The sequence below is a fragment of the Castor canadensis genome, chromosome 9 (assembly GCF_047511655.1).
Source record: "Castor canadensis chromosome 9, mCasCan1.hap1v2, whole genome shotgun sequence".
Classification (NCBI taxonomy): domain Eukaryota; kingdom Metazoa; phylum Chordata; class Mammalia; order Rodentia; family Castoridae; genus Castor; species Castor canadensis.
Genome location: NC_133394.1, coordinates 19508146 through 19535725, shown reverse-complemented (window position 1 = coordinate 19535725; position 27580 = coordinate 19508146). Strand labels below are relative to the sequence as shown.

Below are 27580 nucleotides of genomic sequence, written 5' to 3'. Positions count from 1 at the left end.
ATCCATCAGTCCTGTCATTTTGGATTTCACAGTGACCTCGGAAGACAGTGGCTCAGAGCAAAGGACACAGACGAAAAATGGAGATAGAGTTTTTGCAGGCCCAAGTTAAGAGCCAATGCTTTTAGCAGAAACAATTTCTAAATACCTATTATATCTCCAGGAGAAGGTGAGATCAAGTGTTGGCCATCTAGGGAGCACGAAGCTGATACTTCTAACTTAAGTAACCAAGTGAGATAACTTGGGGGCTTTTCATGGGAAATGCATTTCCACCAGAAATTCAAGCAAACCCTCGTTTTAAGACATGGAGCCATGATAGACACTAGAACAGTTCAATTAATTACAACAAACATTTACAAATCATACTGGAAGTTCAAAATCTAATAAGATGATTGAAAATGTGCACCTCTGCATGCATCTACACACACTCATTCATTGCATAGATTTAATTGGAGTCCATGGGATCATAGAGGAGGGACACTCAGAGTATGCATCCATCTATTGTGGTTGAGGACCCCAAGGGCAAGGGCTCAGCCAAACCAAAAGTGACTGAGAGCCACCCTGGTGATGGCAGGGCTCATCAAGTGAGTGTCGCTTCTGTGATTTTCAGCTTATTTCCTTACTCACTTTCTTATTCCTCACTTTTAGTTCTAACTGTCCACCTGTGAATTCCCATCCTTTTCTCTCCATCTTTCTTGTCTTTTCCTTTCTCTCAAATTCGATGCTGGTATTTTGGCTGCTCACTTGCAGGAACGCTGCTCTGGGGCCCATCAGAAGCTTCAGCACCACGACTTTTTCCTCCTGGTTTCTAAGGTGTTTCCAAGGTGTTCCCAAGGTGATATTTGGATTATTTGCAATCTAGATGTGTATACCACACATCTAGCATTCCCTTTGCTTTGTTTCTGTTACTCTATTGATTCTTTCTCTTGGCAGCTGAAGGGGCTTTGATGTGGGGATCTGTTGTGGTTTCCAAAGGAGGGGTGGTATTGGTGGGAGGATTTACAGCTGTTTGAAGAATTCTCCTCCACCCTGGCAATTGTTCTAGAAGGAGGAGACTGCAGTGCATTTCCTTTGGCTGGGGGCAGCTTTCCTGAACTCTGTCTCTCTCTGAGAAGGAGAGAGAGGAAACTGAAGTGCTTCCAAATAAAGATCTGAGTAATGAGATTGGATCTGAAGGGATTTGGTATTAAACTCCAAGAATTTCCAGATGCAGTCCACAGCACCAGCAGATTTTGTCCTTCCAGACAGAGGGGCTGCTCTGTGTGTGGGGGTGGAGGGACAAAGGGAGGTGTTTATTGTCCCCTTCCCCATCCTATTTCCCCTAAACATTTTTCTGCCGTAAGAGACTTCCCCTGTTCTGTTGCAGAAGCTCTCAGCAAGTGAATAGTGCTTTCTGGGGGACCTCATCTTTGTTAAGTAGATCTGCAGTGATACAGTAGAGAGTTTAATGTGCAGTGCTGTGTTTTATAGACTATTAAACTACAGCGTTACACATTAGCTGGCTATGGCACAATTGCAGAAATATGGAAGATGTGCTCTTGGGAGAGCACTATTTACTTTAATGGGGGAGAGGCTGCAATAGACTGACCCTCACCCCCGTGCAAAGCAAATCAGAAGGAAGGCAAGGAAGGAGGGGACCAGAGCTGCAATCTGGCTGAAGGAACCCTCTTCTTCTTAGTCCCCTTAGTATGGAAGAGCAAGCAACCAAGTGATTGTCCCTTCCCCCTAATATGGATTACAGGAAGATTTTGCTCAAGGTCACCTGGCCCTCCACGCCCATTCACACTGGCCTCCAGGGTGTTTCAACTTTGAGGCATGTGGTCACTGAGCTTTCAGGTGTTGTTTTTTCTCTGTGGCTGGAACCACAGGGGCACAAGGTAGATGTATATCCTTCTTTGGAAAAGTCATTTGGCTCCCAAGTGTCCCCACCTCCGCACACACTCACAAGTGCACACGCGTGATCTCATGCACACCTGAGAGTGTGCCCAGCACCAACTCTCTGTCTCAGCAATAAATAAAGAACTCAGGGATCCACGATCTGTTCCCGTCCCACTTCAGAGGAGGCTGGAGCAGAAAACCACCAGATTTCTGAGATCAGAGTATGACTAAATCACTAAAGGTCCCCAGCCAGACAATGAACAGAGATAAGACTACAGGCTAGGAGTTTTCCTTTTGTGTCATTCTGCAGCAGAAATAAACTTGGAGACCAAAACCATTCAAGCCCTACATAGACGAGCGCTGTGAACAGCATTAAAGAAAAAAAAAAACCCTTCATCCTAACTCTTAGGCTTTTTCCTACCTGTGTCTCTCTGCTATACAGCAACATTTAAAAACCAAATTACAAATGCAGAAAGAGGCCAGTGCCTTCCAGAATGTGTTCCCCCAAAACAGCCTATGAAAATCCAGGGCCACAGGAAGCCCTGAGCAGGCAGGAAGAAATGAAAAGACAAGGCAAGTTACCCCAAATCAGTAGACTTCCTCATCCATTGAGCTCAGTCAGCCTTGGAAGTGATCGCTTTTTTACTGGCCCAGTGACATTTTATTCTAGGTGAGCAGACAGGAATGTTAATTTCATTTGTGGTCTCTTCATGGATTGCTTTAAGAAAGGGACTTGCTTTCTCTTCCATTTTTAAATGATGATCTCAGGAGTAGGGCAGGCAGGCCATATCCCCAGAGTGGGATTTGAGATGCAGCAAGATAAGTTTCCAGCCTCTCTCTTGCAAGCCTCCCACCTGCACAGCTCCACCCCTCTAGGGCCCAGGAACACAAATACAAAAGGAGAGCTTCACAGGCTGCATCTTTAAACCCTCTCAACAGTATGTTACAGCTGGATATGGTGTCACACACCTGTAATACATTTATAAACAGCACATGAACTTATAAAATGTAAAGGAAATGTCCTCACATCTACCTTTCCTTTCAGGCAAAAAAGTCACTTTAGAAGCCTTGCATTCTGATAGTAAAGGCACTTAGCATTTTAGATATCAGCATTACCCGACTAGTCCTCCTAACCTGGGTAGCAGTGCCATTTTTGAGAAGAAAAAATGGAGGTTTCAGAAGGCTGACTTAAGTATGAGAGCCAGGACCCAAACCTGAGTCCTGTAACTACAAATGCTGCACTCTTGCCCTCCCCCAGAGCAACCTCCGCTGCTGCCAAGCCAGGACCTCTTGCTGCAGCTGCTGAAAGCCCTGGCTTGGTGGCAGTAGATGGAAACTAAAGGCCTGACCCAAAGAGGATCTCTCTGTTACCAACAAAACAAGGAGAAACCACTCTCATTGTTCCCAAAATGGTTCCCCCTTGCAATTAAACCAATGTCTGTTTACAAGTATTTAGCATGAGTCTAGAAATTGCATTTTGAAATTATGCGAACAGAGAGAGAAGGCAGCCCACACAGCGAGTGATTTCTCATGGGTAATTGCCTGCTCGGTCTGGCTCCAGTGACGCCTTCTTTTTTAGAGCATAATCAGTGACTTCAAAGGAAACTGTTAGAAATGGCCTGGTCTCCAAGGAAAGGCTTTTCTAGCACCACCCACCAGGAGGTACACTCACAAATGCTGAAAAATTTCCGCTTTTGTTTTTCTCCTTTTCCTCTTGAGCTACTTTTCAAAGGTTGGAAAGTCTGAGCATGTAGGCAACTCTTCTGGATACTAGAGAAATCCAAGATTCCCCCATCCCCCACAAAGCCCAGGATGTCTTTCTCTCTCCCATCTTTCTTCCTTCACTCCTTCCTTCATTCCTTCCTTCCTCCTTCTCTCCCTCCTTTCCTTCCCCCATCCTCTTCCTTCTTCCTCCCTCTCTCCTCTCCTCTCCTCTCACTCCTCTCCTCTCCTCTCTCTCTCTCCTCCCCTACCTTTCTATCTTCTGAGAAAGACACAGAACAGTTGGATTTTAACAAAATTTTCATCATTTATTGCAGTTAAATCCAAATGTTTAAACAAAAAAATGCTCTCTCTCTTTCTCTCTCTCTCCCTCTCTCTCCCTCTTCCTCTCCCTCTCTCTTCCTCTCCCTCTCTCCTTCCCAGCTGCCTTGAGGTAAATAGCTTCCTCCACTGTGTACTCCCCACCATGATATACTGCCTCACCACAGGCCCAAAGCAACAGAGTCAAGTGACTACAGACTGAAACTGTGAACCAAAAGAAACTATTCTTCCTTATAAGTTGATTGCCTCAGATATTTTGTTATAGTGACAGAAAACTGACTAATATACTGAGTTTCAATTTTGCAAGATGAAGAGTCCTGGAAATGGCTGCGTGATATGGTGGTGATGACATGAATTTACTTACCACCACAGAACTGTACACTTAAAAATGTAAGATGCTCAACTTCATGTTATGTCTATTTCCAGTAGAAAACACAGAAAGAAAAAATTACTGGTGTAAGTGCAGGATGAGAGAGACATGGCTTAGCTCAGAGTTAATCTCTATGTGTTAAAGGAGAGACGTGGCTATCAAAAGACATATTTGGATCTGGCCTTTGGCAAGAGGGAAAATGGAAGATAATATTTATAGGACACTTATAATATACTCTTTGATGGGCTCTTAACAATGATTCTGAAAGGTGGGTGTTGCTGTCCCCTGAATCATAGAACCCTAGTAATGGCCTAGGTTCCCAAAGCTAGCACAGACAAGGCTCCATCTTTCCCCACTCTGCATTTCTTCTCTCTGAAGACATGGGTTGCTCTATGGTGGGGTTGGAGGGCCTGAAAGCCATGCTGCTTGCAACTGGCCCTGCCTGGAACTCCCACAGTGGGATGGCTCCTCCAGGGAGCAGGGTCTGAGTGGCTCAAGACAGTATTTCATTTGCTTGGGGAATGTTTTAGCCAGGTAGTGTTAACAACAATTAGTTTATCTGATTAAGCAATTAACAGTCTTTGTCACTCAGCAGACACGGGGCCCACAGGAACCAAAGTATAACAGAGAAGATGTGAAGGGAGAGAGGAGAAGGAAATGCCATGGGGAAGATGCCAGGGCTTGGAGAGATCCAGATGCCTGTCAGAGGACAGCAGAAGTGGAGGCACCATAGCCCACCTCACCTCAGCAGCCTCCTTCAGAAAAGATGAGGAAATCAAGACACAGGGTCAAACAAGAACCCCCAACTGGTTGATTCCTACTTTCAGTTCAATGGTTCCCAACTCTGACTACACCTTAGAATCACCTGGGAACTCCTAAAATACCTGTGCTTGGACCCACTGCAGACCAGTGAAATCAGAACATTGGAGAAGGAGCCTGCATATTGTTGAAAGCATCCAAGTCATTCTAATGTGCAACAGGGTTGAGTGTTCTTAGAGACCCTTGTGGTGAGTTGGCAGGAGGTACTGCTCTATCCAGGATTTCCCCTGGGGATTATAGGGCCTTCCCCTCATCCACTTGGGGACTTCGTCACTATCAACACATGCCTTCCTCCTACTCAGTTTCAGGGCTTCGGGGATGAAAACCCATCCTCATCAAAGGCTGGGAACCCCAGAAGAGGGAAGAGCACAGATCCTGGAAGTGTGGCTATGAATTCCTATGCTCCATTCCCACTCTGAACCTCTTCCTGGCTCCATTGTTACCAAGAATGCCCCCTGCTCTGTGCATCTGAAGCATGCACTCTTCCATGAATTGTCCCCCAATTTCAAGAAAGTGGGGTTTTCTCACTTTGCGTGCATATGCAACACGTTTGATGCACTTGCTCTTTGCTGTTATAAACAAGGCCAGTTTTTAAATCTGTGCCTGGCTGACTTCACATAGCAAATCACCAGAGAAGTTAGGTAGACATAGGGCCCCAGGGCTCATTCCCAAGTGTTCTAACTCCAGTGGTTCACAGATGGCTCAGTGCTTACCTTGCAAAGGTCCAGGCGTTGAGCATGGCTCCCAGACTCTAGCATTGTTGGGAGGTCGTGGCACTTCTAAGAGGTAGGGCCTAGTGGGAGGAAGTTAAGTCATTAGGGGTGTGTCTTTGAAAGGGTTATTAGGATCCCAGCCCTTTCCTCTTTCTCTCTTTGCTTCTGGCCTCTATGAGGCTAACAGGCCTCCTCCACCACACACTCTCCCCTACTGTGCTGCCACAGGCCCAAAGTAACAGGGCCAATGGACCACGGACTGAAAGCTTTAAAACAGCCAAAATAAATCTTTCTTCCTTTTATTTTGATTATCTCAGGTATTTTGTCACAGTAATAGGAAGCTAACATCCTCAGGAAACTGTATTAATAAAAATACTGATTACTTTAGCCAGGTTTGCCCATTGGCTTTATCAGCATGGTATAAAATGTTAAAGAGGAACCCTTCTTAGATTTCTGTAATTTTATGTAATTGCATATGTTTGGGGGAGGTATGGGAGAACGTTTAATTGTGTTATATGTTTTTGCCCCAGGAAGAGAGGCTGGTAAGGAAATTAATTCTTATTTTATACCCCAAGTAAGAAGCAACATTTCCACTAAAAGAATAAAAAATTCTCCTCCTATCTTCTTGCACCAAGAATGCTGAGTACAGCAGAGAATGAAAGGAGAATAGACACAGAGCCAAGGTGTAGGGGAAAGAGGAAATTAGTTGATAAGAGAATGTAGGCTCAACTAAAGTTTTCCTCCAAATGAAATAAGCAATACTCCAACTTAGATTTCTATGGGAACATCCCAGAACACATGGCAAAATAAAAAATCTCAATGAAGAAGGCTAAAGGTCAGATCAGAGCAGAGACCATTCTCATTGATCCATTGACTACACTGTCAAAGTAAGGAGAGAAAACCTCTTGTTTGTTCCTCCAGGGGGAGAAACTGGGCATCCTATTCAGTTTCCAAGATATGGAGCACATATAGTTGTACATAAACAACCAATGGAGTTAGACCTATATTTCTAGAATGTTCTCAGTCTAGAATGTGGGTTCAGTGGTTATCTTTTCATTTGTCTGGATAAAATCTCAAGATAAAAAAAAAACCAAAAACCTCAGGCAATGATACATATGAATATTTCGATTAAGGTACTCACCTCTTCTATGGCTTTAGATATGGTTTGAGTGCTTTCCTAAGGGTTCAAGTGTTAAAATTTAATACCCTCTGTGAAGTGTTAAGAGTGTGGAACTTTAATCCAACTATAGTGCTTAAAGGTGGAGCCACTGGGATGTGATTAGGATTAGATAAAGTCATCAGGATGGGGACCCCACAATCGAATCCTGTCCCTCACCCTGTGATACAGTACAGTGCCTGGGGACTGCCAGCAAGAAGAACACTTTCAGATGTAGCCCCTCAACCTTGGACCTCCAGAACTGTGAGCCAAAATAAACCTCTTTTTTTTTTTTTTAATAAAATGGCCCTGCTTCAAATAGTTCATTATAGTCGTGCAAAAACAGACTAATACAATCTTCAGTGCCCAGGAAAGCAGCAGTAACCTCCGAACTCCCTAACATGGCTTATTCATCTACGAACTTGCTACATGTTAGACTGTGCACGTGAAACAAGTGCATTGGCTGGCACCTAGCCACTGTTTTGCTCATGTATTTCTTCCAACAGGACTCTCCTAAACTGAAATCTTCTTAAAAGCAGCCAGCATGCTTAGTAAAGGCTCTTTCTCTGGTCCAAAGTATTGCCAGGAAGGCAACATTTTGAAAGCTTTCTCTAGCAGCCACCTGTGCATGCCTGACACTCACAGCCCTTCTCCTCTTCCTCCCATATCCTTTGTGGGTGGGAACTTTCCTCTCTTCACTTGAAAGATCTTACGAGAAATAGGAAATTAAACAAATGCTATCTGATTGGGGAAATGAAGCCTACTGCTAAAACTAGATTGACCTACATTTTTGGGGCTGGGTGGTTTCTGCATACTCCTCTAAGAGTTGAATCTTGGTTAATTATTTCTCTAGGAGGATTATAATCAAGATTAGTTATGTTTGGAGGCTCAAATAGTCAAACAATATTTGGGAGTTGCACATAGATACCCAGGGGAATGGGAGATGGGGAATGGAAGCACGGAAGACAGATCCAAAGCCAACCAGGGCCTGTGTCAGATGGGATCTGAATCCCCTCTGCGGGTGTTTAGATGATATTACCAAATTTAAGGGCTGGACGTGCTAATCCTTCTGCTCTGAGCTGACCCTTTTGTAATCAAAGCCCTGTGGAAAGCGATCAGAACCACTTAAAGCTGACATTTCTCAAGCTGAAAGCAGCCCCCTTTGTGCTTCTGGGAGTATTGATTAGCTTTGCCGAGGAAGTTTTCCATCAGTAGAGATACATCTGCAGAGGATGTTTGCATCTATTTTGAAGTTCCTAGGTGTGCAAGAATTTGAGTTCTCAGTAATGGCTCTCCCTTTGTCCCTGGCACTTAGGGAGAACCAGTGCTCTGGAGACATCCTCCAACCTTTCCCCCTCAATGACTAGCTATTGGTTTTTCCCAGAAGAGGCCTTGAACTTGAAGTCCCTCATTTCTCCCCTCCAGAGTGCTGTAAAATCTTGCTGCTAAATGTATCCACCTTTATTACGGGCCTTATGAAGGTGGGCAGATTCTTCTCTTGCTGTCTGGCAGTCCTCAGCAGCCTACCCACAACCCCATCCCACTGTCCAGCTCATGTGTGCAGTGTACAGAAGCCCTGACTGTCATCTCCCTGGGTCTGGATCTGGGGGTGAAGTTAAAGCGATTAGAGGAGTACAAGGTGCAGTGAAGGAGGCTGCTCTCCTGGGTTGGGTCAGGGATGCTGGTTCGGAGCTGGGGTGATGCTCACCTTTACATAGAGGGTCATGAGTGGTCATGAGCTTCCAGGGAGCACAAAAGGATTCAGAAAGAGAAAGAAATTCTACAGGAGAGACAATCATGGCTTTGCATTTGATAGCAGAATCTGATTTTCCTTGATCAGATACTTACTGATGCACAAGAAAGGGTTCTTAGCCTGAGGAAGAATAAAAAGGGGTCTATGACCTCAGTGGATCTGTAAAGCCTCCTAAATCATAGTCAAAGTTGTTTGTGGGGTCCATAGCTTTTATCAGAACCTCAAAGATGTATATGGCACCCAGCAAGTGAAAAAGTACTTAATCAATCACTCAAGTTTGCATCATCTCTACCCAGTCCTCTAACCACCAGGCTAGAAGACAGAAATAGCTTCAAAAAAGCCAGAAATACTCTTCATTGGGAGACCACCAGTACTGGGAAAATTGACTAACCCCTCCCAGTCTCCTTAGAATAGAAAGATTTTCCCAAAGCAATACAGGAAACTCAAAGCCTACAAAAGAAAACATCAATGGACTTTATTATCTAACACATAAAAACTATAAATAAAATTAAAAGCAAATGATAAAGCAATAAAGATGTTTATAATCTATATAGTAAGCACTTAATTGTATTAATGTACAAAGAAAAAAGATTAAAAATTGGGAAAAAATCTGAATGTTAACTTATAGGTAAGGATATTCAAACTCTGCCTCTCTAGTGAAATTAAAACAAAGTCACATTTTCCACCAATTATATTGGAAAAATGAAGGTCAATAACGTCTAATGCTACTCATAAACTGATGTAATCTTTTCAGAGAGAAATTGAATAGTTCCTAATTAAATGTAAAATGCATATAATTTTTGATCCAAAAATTTCACTTATAGGAATTTAGTCCCAGACAAGTCATGCAAATGTGCACAACGTTTACTGAGTCAGTGTAATAGTCAAGACCTGAAAGCCACACAAATATTAATATAGTATGGCTGTTCCATATTGTACAGTATCATGAAATCATTAGGAAAGAAAGATGCCCCAATCTTATGTACTGATACGGAATAAGGGCCAAGATATATTATTAAACTTCAAAAAAAGAAATTTGTGCCATTGTACAATCCTACTTTTGTCTTTATCAAGACTACAAAATAATGTACATCTATGAGCATTTATGGATATGCATTTCCTATCAGCATAGCCAAAGTTCTGGAAAAATACATATTTATCTTCTGATAGTATTTTCCTAGTGACAGTAAGGAGTCAGTTTTTAAATCTATTTTCATTGCATTATTGAGTTTTTCAACTTCTATATACTACTTTCGTAATTTTACAAAAACCCTCTTTAGGAGTTCATTCCAATTCAGTTCTAATACAATTTTCATAAATGCCATCTTGATCCAGTTTTGAGGACTGGCTAAACTGGTCACTTCTCCTTTTCAAGCAACAAATTAAGTCTACATCATTGACCACCTCCCTCACGTGGCTCTCACACTCTAGGGCCACTGGGTACCACACTAATTGCCCCAGGGCCAAGTTCCAGGCAACCAGGGACAGCTCCCACTCTCGAGTCTCCTGAAATCACTGGAGCTGTCCTAAACCTAGTTAGTCTGCCTCCCTATTCCCACAGAAACCATGATAAAGGCTTTCACCCACAGTTCCATTTCTTTCCATGCCTGGTGAGGACCCTAGTGCCTCCCCTGAGTGGTGTGCTGTGTTCTTCCCAGGAAATTGGGAATATAAGCAACTGTAAAGCACTTTCCCAATTCTCTGTATTTATCTGCGCCTGGTCTCCCCACATATCATCAAGGTAATACGATGGAAACCCTAATGAAACATACTTGGCACTGCTTTCACACAGAACTCCATGGAGTGACCTCCAGACCCACCCCACTCTATTTGCCTGTGCCTGGCACGCTCCTTTGGCTTCCCCACTGCTGACCTTCACACAGGTTCCAGAACCTGCACCTGATGCACCTTTGGCTCCACTTCTGGGCTTCTGGGTTTGCCTTGCCCATCTGGTCTGGCATCTTGATGGAATGGTCATTGGCTAATGACCTGTTGTCTGTTTCAGCTCCCACCAAACATAGGTCAGCTTCATGGGTAGTGCTCTAGCAAACATAGCCATGAAGACAGAGCCACATTCCAAGACTGTCAACCTGGAGAGGGTTGAAGTTGAGGTCAGAAACCAGAAGTTGAGGTCAGGAGTTTGCAAACCCAGAAACCCAGCAGTCATGAGCAAGCTCTTCTGAAGCCAGTCTTGTGAACAGTTATAGGAGGGAGTGTGTACAGACATGGAGACTGAGAGGCACAGGCTGCTAAGATCCACATGGACAGGCTGGAGGGCAAAAGAAGGTGGGGACCAGAAGGGTGAACTGATGGTCAGTAAACCAGCACATCCACAGAGGAGGTGGTTTGGCAACAAAGAGCAGTGGCTGAGACTTCCAAAGCCATAAATCCTGCTTCTGCCAATTGCCAACGGTACAGTGAATGAGCCCAAGGTCAGTCACCACAAAATATGGCACCCTAGAGGGTTGGCTGTTTTATGTTAAATGAAGATAGAGACCTGTACATACTGGAAAAGGTTTTGTCTGGTATCTCCTTGTCTGCTCACAGTCTGAACCCACAAAGTTTCTTCTGGTGTCTTCCCTGAATCTTCATTAATGAAACTGTCACAGGAAGAAAGATTAAATGAAGTCTCTCAACACACCTGGCCAGACCTTTGCACACACTGTCTTTTCTTTCAGTCTCATTCTCCAAAGGGAATCATTGACACGCCATTGTCTGTTCTGGGGCTCAACAACTCTCAGACCATTATATGTTTCTCCAAGACCATTGACTTCCCCTAGCAATTAGTTTCTATCCCTCTAAAAGCTGCCTACACCCTCTTTGACCTCTCTTAAAGAAAAAGGGTTGTTAACACTTCTGAATCAGGTTAGGCTTAGGGGGTAATCATGCTGTACAATTGACTTGACATATGTAATGAACATGTGTAACTTTTCTCCAATTGATATCTGCCAGTTAATTCCAGTGAGCCTTCATTAATGAGGGAGGGTGCTCCTACAGCAGCCTCGAGTGCCTATATCTGTTACAGCCCATCTTCTTCATCTGTAAAACTGGACATAAGGAAACCCACCATGCCCACCTCATAGGCGGTCACAAGATTCCATGCCTCTATGTTCCCCCACTACAAATATGAGATCTAGAAGGTAAGAGAGTGGCACATGTGAAAACTATGGTGGGCTCCTTGGTGGAGACACCTTGACCCCACAGGCAGAAGTCTCTTGTCCATGGGTGTTTGCTCTGGCTCTTCTAAGGCCTTTTGAGTAGAGGAATTCAGCACATGGTAGATTGGTAGTAATTAACCAGAGATTGGTAGAACCTAAGGGGAGTTTCTGATACTTGGTTGAGCCCAATTTTGTGCCTTTCATCTCACCTCATGTGGCAATCTTGGCTTCCACTGTCTCTCTTGCTAACCAATTCCTCTGCAATCTCAAACAATTTCCATCATTGGCAGAGATGGTGTTTCCTTGTTGCACATCCCTTCCATGCAACTGGAATTCATAGACACGAAAAATGCAGCTGTTATACAGCACTAACTGAACTTTTATGTCACTTCCAGGCAGGAGAGCAGCTATGGAATATCACACATCTCCTTATCACTGCTCACTTGCTGGGACCTCTATTCATTTTATGCATTGTGTACCTCAGAATTTACCAGACTGTGGTGGAGAGGCATATTTCTTGCTCTCACAATTACACATAAGGCTATTCTTTTCTGTGAGTAGGAAATCATGGGTACTCCAGAACCCTTGAGACTCAGGCAAAACCTTGAGGTGGGTCTTCCACAGGCAGAAGGAATGGATTGACCTCAGCTGTGTTAACTATTCCTCCCCAAAGGAGTGGGGTCTCCTTGCTCATTCAAGTGTGAGAGCCATTCTAAGACAGCAAGCCTTCAATACCCACAGTGGACTTCAGCTCCTTTCGCTCGGTGGCCCCATTATGCACTGGCTGAGAGAGCTACAATCATTAGTTGCCCATTTCTTTTTCAATTAAAATAATTAAGCCAATGTAGCATTTGTGAGAGGACCAGAATTTGCAGCCTGGGAGAGCTGAGGCCTTTGTCTGTCAGCATCAGGCTCCAGGAGGAACTGAAGCTGTGTAAGCATTCTGGACTAGACAGGAGACCCAAGAAGATTTTTCTCATAGGTGGAGGAGGAGCAGAGGCTTTTGTCTTGGAGGTAGTGATTATGGAACATCTTGATTATCCAGCTAGTCTGCCAGCACCTGAGAGGCTCTGATGGCTCTGGGCTACTTTCAGGCCTCAGGACTGATTTGTCTCCTAATTTATCAGGCAAGTACTGTAGGTGCAAGTTCATCGTGTAGGTAAGTGGTTCAGCTCATCTTCTCTCTGTAAGTATATGCAATGTAATAGAAGGCAGGAAGAGATGGTGGAGGAGGAAGAAAAATGAACAGCGTAGAGCTCTCAATGAGGGACCTTCTGGAATTGTGGCAAAGTTTGGAGCTTTTGCAGAAGATTCCCAAACTCTGCCTGGGTGACCTTCAACTTCCTCTACTCATGGAATTAGTGTTTCTGCCCCAAAAGTAGACTGGGGACTCCACCTTCTGCCGCATGGGTCTGCAGCAGTCTTCCCCCCCCCCCATCTTATCCTCCAAAGTTCTTCTATGGAACATCAGTGTGTGGCTTTTTTTTTGCTATCACCTACATTAACAGAATTAGTGTAAGCCTAAGCCTAGCTTCTTGCTCACATAGATTTCCCACATCAACCTGTAGATCAGATATTCAGAGTCCTTACCCAGCCTACTTCTAACATTGCCATCCCGTTTCGGCTGGCTTAATCTAAGTCACACCACTTTGGGACACAGAATGAAAAAGAATCTTTCTGTCAAGACTTCAGATATTCCTCTTGTATGCCTTCTGATACTCAGTGACTCTGTGGGATCTTTTCCACTGTCTGCCTCTAAATGAGACCCAATATCTTAGCGCAGAGCTCAGGACAAGCTCTGTACCCACTGCAACCCAGTTCTTCCTCACTCGCTGGGATTCACAGTTTCATGAAAATATTGGAATACTTACTTCCCTTACTAGATACGCACTCCAAGAAATAGACTTTCAATTATCCATTCTTACTCAAAGAGCCTTCAAGTAACTGTCTTATGGCCTGTTGCTTCTCTTCCTAATATCAACATTAAGTTGGTACAAACATCACCATGTTCCTCCTTATTCTGCTTAAAAAATTATCCAGATTCAAACTCTACAAAGAGGTATAAAATGAAAAGGATAATTTTATCTCCTCCATCTTCCCATCCCACTTCTAGAGTAAAGATTTTCATTTTTGTGGCTGCTACCATATATAAATAATTTCTCTATTTCTGGAGTCATCAACTTCCAGCAGCTCCCAGCCTGGGGTAATCCAAAAAGTTTGGACTTCCAAGTAAGTCTTCTTTCTTATATTCCCTCCCTACCCCCTAGTGCCACCGCTTTGATCCACTATATCTTCTGAACTAATGGGAGTTTATGAATGTGAGGGGTCAGTGGGAATTGGGTTTTGTTGAGGAGACTGGCAAGGCTACATAGAAGACGTACCCACAGAGTCTCATCACTGGTGGCCGTTCAGGACACGTGCTAAGGGAGAAGAAGAATGAGCAAAGCGAAGCTAGTACATCTCCACAATTTTACTTTCCTCTGCTGTCCTGTGTCCAGATTGCCCTAGGCTACCTGGGAGCAAGGGTCCAAGGGTGTGGGTGAAAAGCAGATTAAACTCCATGTCACTCTCCCTGTCCAGGCCAGCTGGTTGCTTCCCTACACAACCCCACCTGATTTCAAACCAGCCAATGGCAGTGCTGGGCCACAGATACCTGGAATCATCAGAGACCTGGAAAAATGAAATAAAGCCCTGGTACTAGCGGGGTGGGGAGGGGGTATTGGGGGAGCAGCACATGTCTGGGCCAGGTCTCCCAGCTCCCTGCTCATTTGCTGCACTAACCTTCCTCTTCCTCTCCTGCTGTACTCTTCATGCCCACTGTCCCCTTACCCCCACCCTTCTCCACTCTGTAGCAAACATCATGGCACAGGACAGAAAGCCAGAACTCTTCAGCATCATCACCGAGGTCCTTCCTCATTGATGGTTTCTTTCTTAAGCCTTCAATTTGAATTTGGTGAAGTTCTTCCTAGAACCTCAGAATCTAGACCTGTACCGTCCAAAGCAGTACATATCCCCATACTTGAATTTAAATTAATTAAAATTGAATTAAACTAATAGCCACTTTGTGACTAGTGGCCACCATATTGGACAGTGCAGATAGGAAAGAGTTCATCATTGGCGTAGGGGATAGACAGAGTTAGGAAACCTGACACTGAGAATAATGGCTTCAATGTTGATTTTAAAAAATCACATCCTGGCCCACTGATAATGAAATGACTCAGCATAAGGCAGGCTCTAGTTAACCTGCAGGCCCCACAGCCCACAGAAAATGAAAAGCTATGATGTGACCATCCAAGTCCCCAAACTCCCCAGTCTAATGTGTGGGAGGGATTAACGATGCATAACCCAGTCTCCAGGAGTCAATGACAGATTACCCAACTTCTAGGTATGATCACCTCTGTGTCCTCAGATCCTCTGAGTGACCTTCGGAGCAGTCACTCATTCTGGAGCCTGCCTTCGTCCCCTCTCAATAATGTACTTTCACTTTGCCTTGCATTGATAAACCTGTTCTGCTTAAGACTCTTCTGTGTCAATCCATGAACTCTTTTTCTTCAAGACCAAGACCTCCTGGCCCCAGAACCAATAACCAGATCTGGTAACATCTCTACAAAAAGTTCTAATCTAGACTTTTTACCTTGATCCTTTTCTGGTTTGAAACTCTACCTCACCCCCACCCAAACTTCCATTTCTTTACAAGGTACAGAAAAAACCTCTTTGAGTTATTTTGTCTAAACCTTCTACCTAGATGGGGCTGTACCCATATCTACATAAGGAAAACTCTTTGAGTGGTTTTTCTCACACCAAAGGGCTGGCTCTCTACTTTGGGTCAGAATTATATCTCTCTGCCAAAATGTTGAAGTATTGGAATAATTTTTCTTATTGTTTTTCTTTTGTGAGAGACAAGCAAACTAGCTTCCATGGGTACAGAAGGAGGAAAATAAAGGTTGGACTTAGCTGGACAGTCTAGATATTTCAGTGTAAAGACCCAGTGATCCTACCTGGGCTAATCAGAATCAAATACTTAGGCCAAGCATGAAAGACCATATCTAAAAATTTACAGCCTTACAATTGAGTATAAACAGAGGTCAGTCAGTAAAACTGCCTTATTTGGGGAGGACCTGGAACAGGTCAGAAAGCCTACACAGCTAATGATGGAAGGTTGCAAATCTGTGTAATGCCAGAATATGGGCAGAGATGATTGGTCCGGAAGTGGAATACAACCAAGAAATAGAGGGAAATTTTTAAGCCTCACCAATGAAATAAGCACATTCTAGAAAAGTTTACTCTAGAACAAAATAACTATAAATAAAGTTCATTTTTCTTTTGCCTTCCAGCAGGAAATTAGAAAGTTACCACTAACAGTGCACCAAGCTAAGGCAAGCAAATGTGTGTGTATATTTTAACTAGGAAAAAATCCAATAATTTTTTTTAAGCATTAACAATACTTATGTTGAAAACAATGCATTATTCTACTCAAAATGGAAGTGGTGATAGGCATGTGGAAAGCAATCAATAAGTACTTTCTGACTGATTGAAAATAAATAACAAAATAAAAATACAAATTAGGTATCCGTGCCTTTGCTGACCATTCTCTCCCCAGACTAATGAATTGTTTGTTTCCCTGCCAATGGCTTCTCCTTAGGAGTAGTTAGCACAAAATGGTGCTCGTTGAGGCTGAGCAGATGCGAATGACGTTACAGACCCTGTATCTCAAGTGGCAAAAGCTACAGGGACAAAAAGGCAGCCACAAAACTTTGAAATCTTTCCATCTTAGGGTGGGTTGTGACTGCATTCATCAGCTCCTTAAGGGAGGATTCTATGATTGGCGTTTCAGCCAGAGGAGGAGAACACCGCAGTTGGCACACTTGGGACAAGCCATGCGTTTGAGTGGTCACGAAAGAGGTCCTGAAGAGCAGCTGTGAATATTACACTGAATGTAGCTCGTGCAGGACAATTCTATTAGCAATAACAGCCATTATAACGACATTCGTTGTTTTCACGTCTAAGCATCCAATTCTTCTTCTGATGAAAGTAGCATCAACTTTGAGGGAAGAGTGTGCTTCTTTTCCTACCTCCAGCATTAGCTAAAGTGCAGTGCAGTGGCCATAACAAAGAGGCCCCTCAGTGCTATGTCTCAAATAAGACTGAAGAGCCAGAAATAGGCCATGATTCCATGGTCATACAGGGACCTGGGTTAGCAGGACAGCTCTGCTGTCCTCAATGCATGGCTTTCACAATCACCTCAGAGTGGCAATTTCCATCCAGTAGGAAGAAAAGGGGATGTAGAAGAGGGCCTGCTCTGTGTCTTTAGGCCCAGACCAGCAAATAACTAGGCACCACCTGGATTCCTAATCCACTAGTGAGAACTTCCTCTCATGGCTGCACTTGGCTGAAGGGAGGCTTGGACTTGTAGTTTCTAGCAGGTCCCACACATTTGAGACATAGTCTAGTCAGAGGGTGGACAAATAACCTAAGCTGAGGTAAGGGATTCTCTCTCTCAAACACATTCCCTCAAAATTTGAACGCTGAGTAAAATGACAAAAGACTGAAAAGGATTGGAGCCAATCCACCCCTATAGCAGCATCCTGAAAGAGGGTACCATTTTGTCTCTCTCTGGTTCTATTTGACCTCTTTAACTTTTTTCCTCCTGAGTCACTCTCTTCTGCAGTTACCTTGGATTCCAAGAATGACAGAACTGATTGATAAAAATTTTTATGACAAGGGACAGAAACTACCCCAAGCAATAGTGACCCTTGCAGGACAGATCACCCCACGATGAGATCATCCCCCAAATGAGGGCAATGACCCAATGTGGTAGGGCTTTACCCCAGAGCAGGACTGATTATCCCATGGGAACCAGATTGCTCCCGTCAAGTGATGAAAAAATAACAAGTTCTCCAGAACCTCTTGAAGAACCAGAACTGAGAAAATAATCAATCAGACCATGGCTTGTCCAATACTACATGCTCTGCAGCTGTGTATTCCCTAACTATCTTTTTGTTTCCTTCCTCTATAACATCTCAAAGTTCCTGTCAGACCCTTTAAGAAATCTCTTTATCTGTTCTTCCCAAGGTGGCCATGTTGATTAAATCTCCTTTACTTCTTTTCAACACTTCTCATCTCTTGGCTTTATTCAGATAATGGCTGAGACTAGTCCATTGGGCACCTGAAAGCCAGTTTTATCCTAAAAACTTCAGTAACAATCCTTCACTGGCTTCTGCTACCTGGGCCCCTGGAGCTGCCCCAATTCCTGTCTGGTTTTTTACCTTTCCCTCTGGCATGGCCTGGGCTAACCAGAGTTGGTATTTTTTACTCACCACAGAGATGCATTAACTGACCCAAGTGCCTCTCAGTAGCTGCTCACTGCTTAACTTAATAATAAATGTTTTTTGCATATCCACTGCCTGTTAGACACTGTTCCAGGCACTGGAATACCTCTGTGAACAAAACAGATTATAAGCTTGCCTATGTGAGTCAGCGTTCCATCTCTGTTACAAGAGTCTGAGATAAGTCAACCGAAAAGAGCAAAGGTTTATTTGGGCTCACAGTTTCAGAGGTTTCAGTCCATGGTCAGTTGGCTTCATTGCCTTTGGTCCTGTGATGAGGCAAAATATCATGGCAGGAGCGCATGGTAGAGCAAAGCTGCTCACTTCATGGAAGCCAGGATGCCAAGAGAGAGGAAGGGATGAGGGTCCCAATATCCCCTTCAAGGACATGCCCCCCACAATGACCTAACTTTCCTACACTATGCTCCTCCTCTTAAAGATTCCACTACCTGCCAATAGTGCCTTAGGCTGGCAACCAAGCCTTCGCATAACAAGCCTTTGGGGGACATTTAAGATGTAAACCGTTACTCTGCCTTCACACCTGCCTCTTGATTTCCAGCCAGCTTCCAAGGCTCTTACTTCTGTTTCTTTGATGTGGACCTGAAACTCTAGAATAGGCCAGACAGTTTCCCGCAAGGACAACTATGCAGTGAAGATATTACCACTTGAAACTTCCTTGGGCATTATGCCTTGCATTTGGCCCTGTTTTTATTTTTGCAATATCTAAATTAATTACCATTACATCTTGCAAGTGGGTTATGCCAGGGTCACAATTTGACTGTTACTCTGCAGCCTCCACAGCTCTACTAGCTGTGGGCATAATTGTGGTGACAACTTAGAATCTGCATATTAGCAATCATCAGTGCACTGCTGCACAGTGAACCCAAATGAGAACTCCATCCCCCCTCCAGGCTATTATTACAGGCATCTGATACCATGGGCACATTCAAAAACAGATGCCTTCATTAAGTTTTCCCCTTTACCTCATTGTCATGCAAATCGCCCAAATCAAGGAATCTAAAAAGTGCTGGCAAGGTGATGGGAGAGCATCTTAAACAAGTAACAAGTCAGTATTCAGGGAATTTCTTGATTAATTGGGAGTTATAACAAAATACAACATGCGTCAGCCAATGGGAACTTGCTGACACCAAGTTATCTTGGAATACCTTCAAGTAATGTGAGAAACTCCCTCTTGCTACTTCTGTAAATTCCTCATGGATCCCCCCCACCCCCAACCCCACCCCCACTCCACACACTTTTCCTTGAGGAGAAGAGTGGGAGGGAAGGAGAGATGGGGACTGGAAGGAGTTGCCAGCTGCAAGCATTCACACTAATTAGTAGAGGACAGACAGCGCAGGTTTCAGGGCTGTGTTGGATGGGATGGACCCAAGCACTTAATAATAACAGCCTAACAGGTTTCAACCTAAAGATATGCGATGGGAAGATGGCATGAATAATTCAGTGAGCACGAGGTCCTGAACCCACGTTTTCTCTCATAAAGAGGAAAACCATGAGCATTGGGTACTAAGTTACAAACCAATCAGGGCTTCATCTCTCTCTTTCAGAGCTTCCTTACTAAGTGCTGTGTAGGTGTGAAAAGCCTTATTACCATGTAATTTTGTTGGAAGCAGACTTCCAAGTACCTGCTTTACTTTATATTCACATACACAAAAAAGATCAAAATGCATTTTATTTCCTAACAATAGCCAATTTGGCTATAATTATTGTAAAATACTGAATTTTTAAGGCAGAGCGCCCAAGTGACTCCCCACATTGCTTTCTTCTATACACGAATATCTTCTTATTTATTGCCTTTCCCATAATGAACTTTGAGATAAACAACAGAAAAAGTAATTTGTTTTTTGACAATGCTGAACCTTTGAATAGAGAAAAATCACACAGTTGAACACAGAGCGCAGTCCTGTGTGGTAAGTGGTATCCATGGCAACCAATAGATTTTTATGCTAAGTCTGGCCTTCAAAAACATTTCACGTTTACCACTGAGAAAAAGATGGCCTTGATTTAAAAATGATACAACAAGTACCTCCAATGGGCATGCTTTCTGCTCTGGGCTGCAAACAAAATTAAGAGGCATCTCCTCAGCACCGAATCACCTCAATAGCATCCTTGGCGTACGTGATGGCCTGTGTGAAGGAGGAAAGAGGTTGGACGTTTTGTATTCTGCTGCAGGGGCTGAAGCAGTTTGTTTTTTACTTGTTCTTCTTGTATTTAACACCATGAGTAAAAAAAAAAAAAATAGGGAGTAAAAATAGCATGCTGGCCTCTTATCTGAGTCCGTGATCATGGTGACAGTGAAAATATTATGGCCTGGCTTATCTTGGGAGCAGCTCTGATCACACTCGCTTATTATAACTTGAAATAATGAATGGAGAAATACCTATCATACCGGCTGCAGACCAAACACCCTAAATTAGTTCCCATGCACATTTAGAAAGTTGGGTACCAAAAATGGAATGCAGATGTGGCCAAGGGAGGGTGTTGTCTTAATAACATATTTGAATAAAAGGAGAAAAAGATGAGAAAGAGAGAGAGAGAGGTAGAGAGACAGAGAGAGAGAGATTTGATGAATATTGCATCAAAGGTAGAAAACAAAACTAACATCCTGGAGTGAGTGTGTTTTCCTGAGCTGTTTTTAAGTTCTTTGATAGTTTCTTTCTAAGGTGACATTGCTGTTCCTTTTGCAAGGATGGTTGTCTTTCATGTCTCAAAACGGGATTATTTGGATCATACTAAGAGTTACAGTGACCCTTCAATGTCCCTCCACTGCAAGTATTTTCAACTGGAGTGTTTTTCAATTGATTGATGTTTGGGGCTGAATTATGTATCCCAAAATTTGTATGTGGAAGCCTTAAGTCCCAGTACCTCAGAATATGACTATATTTGGAGATAGGACTTTTAAAGAAGTTACCAGGTTAAAATTAGAACATTAGGATTGGTCCTTATCTAGTCAGACTTATGTCCTTATAAGAGGAGGAAATTCGGACACACAAAAAGGCCCCAGGGCTTTGTGTGCATAAAGGGAAGACCTTGTGAGGACACAGCACAAAGGCAGCACTACAAACCAAGGATGGGGCCTCAGAAGAAAACAAACCTGCTGATACTTTGATCTTGAACTCCCAGCCTCCAGATAAAGATAAATTTCTATTGTTTAAGCCACCCTGACTGTAGAATTTTGTTTTGACAGCCTGAGAAAATGAATGAAACTGGGATGGGAGTGGAGGTCCTTTCAGAGAGGCCTCCTCAGGAAATATTTGAATCAGTACATTGGGGAAGTGGAGGGCCAAAATTAAAGAAAAAGCCTTTGGCTGTTCCATCTTCTCTGATGTGTTGGAGTTTGGGGGAAGGTGGGGTGGGAGTAGAGTTGGGGTCAACTTCCTAACTCCTCTTCTGTTTCCGTTGAGTCACCCATCCTTATTTGTTGGTGCCAAATGGGAGCATTTTGTGACTCTTCACAATTGGCCTTGATGAATCAAGGATAATTCCTGATGTCTTCAGCATCTTACACAGAGAAAAGCTAGCATTTGCTTCATTCATATCACCAAATACCTGAGAAGTGATGTTTACCCAGGACGGTGGTGATGCAGAAAGGAATAGGGAAGGGGCTTCACCTTGTTCCTCACATTCATAAGCTCTGTTTGATGCCTGGGCCTCAGGCCCAGGACCACACATCAGCCACCTGCCCAGAGGCAGAAGCTATCCATCTTTCTAAGATAATTTTCTTCCTTCAGCCCACAGAGAGCTCCAGGCTATCTTTGGCCAGGGAAGGAATGTTGACTGTTTCACATACAGAAACATAAATCACTCTCTCTAGGCCTTGTTAACTTTTACTTATAAACTGTTTTAATGTAGAACTGTCAGGGCCTCGTGGAAAATAATGGGTGGTGACAGGTTTAGGATTAAAATCTTCTCAGGTAGTTAGGATGGTGAGTTAGGTTATAAATTGCTTTTAAAGAGCTGAGGCATGGGTTATGAGCTTCATATGCTTACTCCAAATGACACCAATGAGGCAGGGACAAGTACATGCTAGGAATTCATCTTAATTATTTGTCAGCAAAGCCATCTTAATAAGAGATGTCTTTCATTTTGATTAAAATGACCCTTGGTAATCTCTAAAGGGTCTTGTCTAAAAAATTCCATTGAAAGGAGGAAGTCATATTTTCTGGGCCTTGGGATTTTATGTCTCAAGCAAGGACTAAATCAGAAAAATGTATCAAACGATATAAAGAAATAGCTCAAGTGTCCAATTGCATAGATGCATCAGTCAGTCTCAAGTGACCTTATTTGCTTCAGTGCCAGGGCATCAGTGCACTCATAATTCCTCTCAAAACTTATCATATCTCAAAACTGGTTGGACAACCCTGGCTGTTAACTCACAGGAAGGGGTGCGAGGACAGGCCAGAACCTATCATTACACAACATGGAGAACGCAGGTGTTGTGTTGCTTGGTCTTTGTGATGTGGAATTCCACCGGGTAAGCTATCTCCAGCCATAGGCAAGCAAATGGTTTTCTCAGGGGACCAAGAAGAATGATGTCTATCAGGGGAATGAAGCTTGAGTCAGAATCTGAACAAGAACTCAACTGAGCAATGCATGGGGAGAGGAGCAGACCCACAATCTAGTCTCAGGCCAGGATCACGTGACCCCTCCCTCCTGATAAGCACTTCTCAGTGCTTAGGGGAAACACACAGGAGCACAATGGGTATTGTGATCAGTGCTTCAATGAGGTCAGACCATCAGAATCTGTTATTCATTCATTCATTCATTCATTCATTCAGTAGCAATCTAAGTGTGCCAACACTAACCAGGGCCTGGGATACTGCTGTGAAAAAAACCAACAAAAATCTATCTCCGCATGGAGTTTATACTCTAGGAAAGTCAGTGACTCTACAACAAGCCTTATCTACCAAATGTGAGCAGGGCCACCTAATGGTTTGCTCCATGAGTTCAGAGCTGCCGAGAGGGGCAGCTGGGAAAATACTTGTCAGAAAATGAGCTGAAGGAGTTGACCACCACAGAGTCCTACATGTTCTTCTGGGTAGAGAGATCTTTCTGCATCTTAAAAAAGTTGTACAATTCAGTAACAATTCACTGAGATGTTTCTGACTTTTAAACATGTAACTATAGTTACAGGGCTTCAGAGAACCATCTGCTAGACTTTAATTTGCTTCTTAGGACTGAGAGGATCATAAATCATGGAATAACACATTCAGGAACACTCTTTCTTCCATATTTGCAGCTTTAAAAATCGTATGTTCTAGCATCAACTTATTTTACCATTCTGTCTTTGATGAATTCTTCTCCTGTGACTTCTCACTGATGGACAGGAACAAAATGGATTTTCACTAGTATGTTGCAGGGTATTATTAATATGATACACCGTGTGCAAATATAGTATGATGTGGGTAGTACTTTCCACTGGAATTTTTTTGAGAGAGGGTCAAGCTTGCCTCAAACTCCCACTTCTCTTCCCTCAGTCACCCAAGTAGCTGGGGTAACAGATGTACAACACCACACTCAGCTTCCATGGGATTCTAAAACAATTTTTTCCTCTATTAAATTTAAAGAGACTATTTTCATGTAATTTCAGAGAGTCATTAGCAGATGTTCAGACCCTCCAAAAAAGGATCTACAGCATGAATATCTAAAGCCTGTAGGTAGCATTATGTAGGAAATATTAGACTTCCAATCCACTAGCATTAGGAGATCTACTTACAGACATATTCTAATATTCTAATCCTCCATTTAGCAAGGGTTTGTTAAGCACCTATATTGCGCCATTCCCTGTTCTCCTCCAGGAGTTCCATATTCACTGGAAAAGAAACATGTAAACAACAGAAATTCCATAAACCTTATGATGCTATAAAGAAGTATATCTCAAGATGTCATGGATGTGGAGAGGTGGAAGCCTTTAACTCTACCTGACACATTCTTCTCAGAAGAAGAGACATTTGGATTTCCTTGAGGAATTCTCAGAAACTACAAACAGCCCGTGTAAAAGTCAGAGAGGAAAGAAAGGGCATGAAACATCGTGGCAACTGCACACATCAGCAAGCCTGGAGCAGAGTTCCTATGAAAGAGTGATAAAGATGAAGCCCAATCATGACACATCTTTCCAACTGTCCTAGGGGATTTGGACATGATCTTTAAGACAGTAAGCGGTCTTTGAAGGAAGGTTACTGTGTTAGCTGGCTTTCTCTTACTATAGCAAATACCAGAGATATTAAACTTAGGAAGAGAAAAGATTCATTTTAGCTCACAGTTTTAGAGGTTTAAGTCCATGATTGATTAGTCCCATGGCTTTGTTCCTGTGGCCATGCAACAAACAATGGCAGGAACATGTGATGGAGCAAAATCACTTTCATCATGAGCTAGTATGCAAGAGAGAGAGAGAGAGGAAAGGGTTGGGGTCCCCTGACCCCCTTTGAGGGCATACATCAATGACCTAAAACCCACAAGGCCTCACCTCTCAAAGCCTCCTCTACTTCCCAATAGTGCTCACCCTGGGGACTAAGGCTTTACACATGGGCCTTGAAAAGACACTCAAAATCCAAACCCTGGCAGTTACTTTGTACTGATTCTATTCACATTTGCTCACTCCATCCTCTCTGACATAACAGGACTCCAAGAAGGTGCAGTCTCTACCCAAAACACAGAGGGAAGTTAATGTGTCCATCTGAGTATCAAGTTTCAAACTCAACTTCATGAATACACACCTTTAGCAAATTCTTTGACTTGGATAAATAGTGCAGTGATTTGGGAAAGAATGAGCCTAATCAGGTAGAAGGAGTTAAAAGAGACATTTGGCCCAAGTTAGGAGCTTGAAAGCCAAAATCTGGGAAAGGTAGGTTAGTATCTTTCTGACCTTGGAGATCTGAGGCTCCCGCATCTGAGGCCATTGACCCAGACTGTATGTATCTTTCAAGAAAACCCTAAACCATACGGTGTGAAACTTGCCAGACAAAAGCTTGCGAGTTGGGGAGGAGGCTAGCTCCAACTAATACACTTTGAGAGTTTTGGTTTTGTTTTTATCTTGCTCTCTCTATCTCCTGGCATGTCAATGAAAAGTATAATGTCCAGGAAATGTAGTTTTTAGTTCTTGCCCAGACTTCTTTCAGATGTGATGAGATGGCATTCTGCCTTATTTAACAAGCCTGGAAATGAGAAGTAAATGAGTCGATATGATTGGAGAATTTTGAAGTCCTTCTTTAAATGGCACTCATTTGTTTTATAGTCTGGAGGGGATGAAATTTAGCAAACCCAACTTGTCTTTCAATGTGGAAAAGATTGAAGTTTGTTGATTGAACATTTCTACTTGGACTCTCTCTCTCTCTCATAGTTTCACTTCAAGCATCAATCGGTTGCTCTGGGTGCTTTAAGTTTTCCTTTAACGTCCATTTGCTGATCGTCACTATGGAGCTATTTTAACCAACCAGCACTTCTTGGGAGAGAGAAGGCACTCATGGATTGAAATGAGCCCTGTCAATTTTCTCTATTCCATTGTGGGCTTTGCCAGCGTCTTGGTTTGTAGGTAGGATAAAGTACTCACCTCCATGTCTCCAGAAGCAAATGATGAATTCTGTCCCATTTACACTGTTTATTAACAGATGGGAGTTGCACATGGCTAACTGCTCTGTTCCCTTATTTCTTTGACCTTAAGTGCCTGCCTCAGAAGGGGGTTGCTATGCAGAGATGTGTGGCACACAGAGCTTCAGAGAAGGTGATCAGCAAATGCCCGATGATGATAATGATGATGAGGAAACTCATTTGACTTCTGAGCAAATGCCAAACCCCCTGCAGGATGGCACATGTGGATGGCAAGCCTGATCTATTTTGATGCGCTGGAGGAAGCCATGTAAAGTAGACAGGAAAGTGGGAGTTCATCCAAGTGGATCCATACCCTAGAAAAGCAACTGATAATAACTAAGTTGGTTCAGAACCAAATGGCAGGTCAGAGCTTTGATAAATTCTGAGAGATTAAATCAGCTAAGTGTTGCTGACACTTGGCTATTCAACCCAGTGGAGGTTCTCAGACCTGGCAAAACACTAATCACCGTATCTCCGCAGTTGATGAGAGAAACGGTGGTGTCCTGGAGCACCCAGCCTTCCATTCTGCCCTCCCTTGGGGAATGTATTTGTCAGGCTGTTCTCAAAGTCTTCCACACTGTGGTTTAGATACTTCTTTATCTCCAGTGTCTTACAAGATGAACTGCGATTACTCTGTGTATTTCCATGTACCTTTGAGTCCATATGAAGTCACAAAGAAAGAGCTAAAGCTTTCTGTAAACAAGCATTTTCTAAAATGTGTCCCACGGAATGCAGAGTGTCCAGAGGACACTCTTGAAATTAGAACTCTTCGATCAAGTAAGTTTGCGAAGTGCTTTCAAAAATTATGTGCTGAGTGCTGGGGATACAGCAATGAATAAGTAATCCAATGCCTGAATTCTCATGGATCATGGCATAAGGTAAGAGAAAATTCTAGAATGGATTATGTAAATTCCTATCAAGCATGATAAAGTCTTGACTTTTACTCTGATTAGAATAGGCAGTCTATATTAGTCAGCTTTCCATCATTATAATAAATAATGAAATACTTGAGATAATTAACTTATTAACTTACAAAGAGGTTTATTTGGGCTCACAATTTCCAGACCATGATGAGTTGGCCCCATTGCTTTTGGCCTGTGGTGAGGCAGCACATCATGGTGGGAGCATGTGGTAGAACAAAACTGCTTACCTCATGACTAGGACAAAAAAAGAGAGGAAAGACGAGACCAGAGTGCCACAATCTCATTCAAGGACACACCTCCCATAAGACCCCACCTCTCAAAGGTCTACTGCCTCTACCTGGGGACCAATCCTTTAAGACATGAGCCTCTAGAGACACTTACCAAACTGTAGCACAGTCATTGGGAGATTTTAAGTAGTTTTTATCTTAAAAAGATGGAATGTTAAGTCTTGGGACCTTCTAAAGATATCTGTTTAGCTTCATTTTACCTAACTCCATTCCAACTGATTTGACTTCCAATAACCATTAGCACACTGGGAAATACAAATTTGAACAGAAGCAAAGGATTCCTTTATAAGTGAAGACTAGAAGACTTCCAATTTTTCTCACATTTAGAGCTACAATAGCCACATGGCTCCATCTAGATGCAAGGAGGTTAGGAACTGTGGCCTCTGGGTGTAAAAGATACTTCCCAGTGACATTCGACACTATGGAAGGGTTACATGACAAGTACTCATTTTTGTGACACACCCAACATATTACCAGTTCTTTGGAGGACTAATAAATTGTAATATATTCATCTTTTTGGTTTTATAAATATAACATGATGCTGGCATAAAA

At 43.0% G+C, this 27580-nt stretch overlaps 1 long non-coding RNA gene across 8 annotated transcripts in view; it reads right to left on the bottom strand.

The window, feature by feature from the left end:
• LOC141410836 (uncharacterized) overlaps window positions 1-27580 on the bottom strand; it is a 125079-nt gene that overhangs the window by 71480 nt on the left and 26019 nt on the right. For 3 of the 8 annotated variants that reach the window (XR_012435600.1, XR_012435601.1, XR_012435602.1), the window contains exon 4: window positions 5821-5900. The exons of 3 other annotated variants lie outside the window; for them this stretch is intronic. This is a non-coding gene — a long non-coding RNA (uncharacterized lncRNA). Of the gene's footprint in view, window positions 1-5820; window positions 5901-10602; window positions 10820-27580 lie in introns of all 8 variants that reach the window. 2 more of the 8 variants (XR_012435603.1, XR_012435604.1) reach the window with 1 other exon arrangement.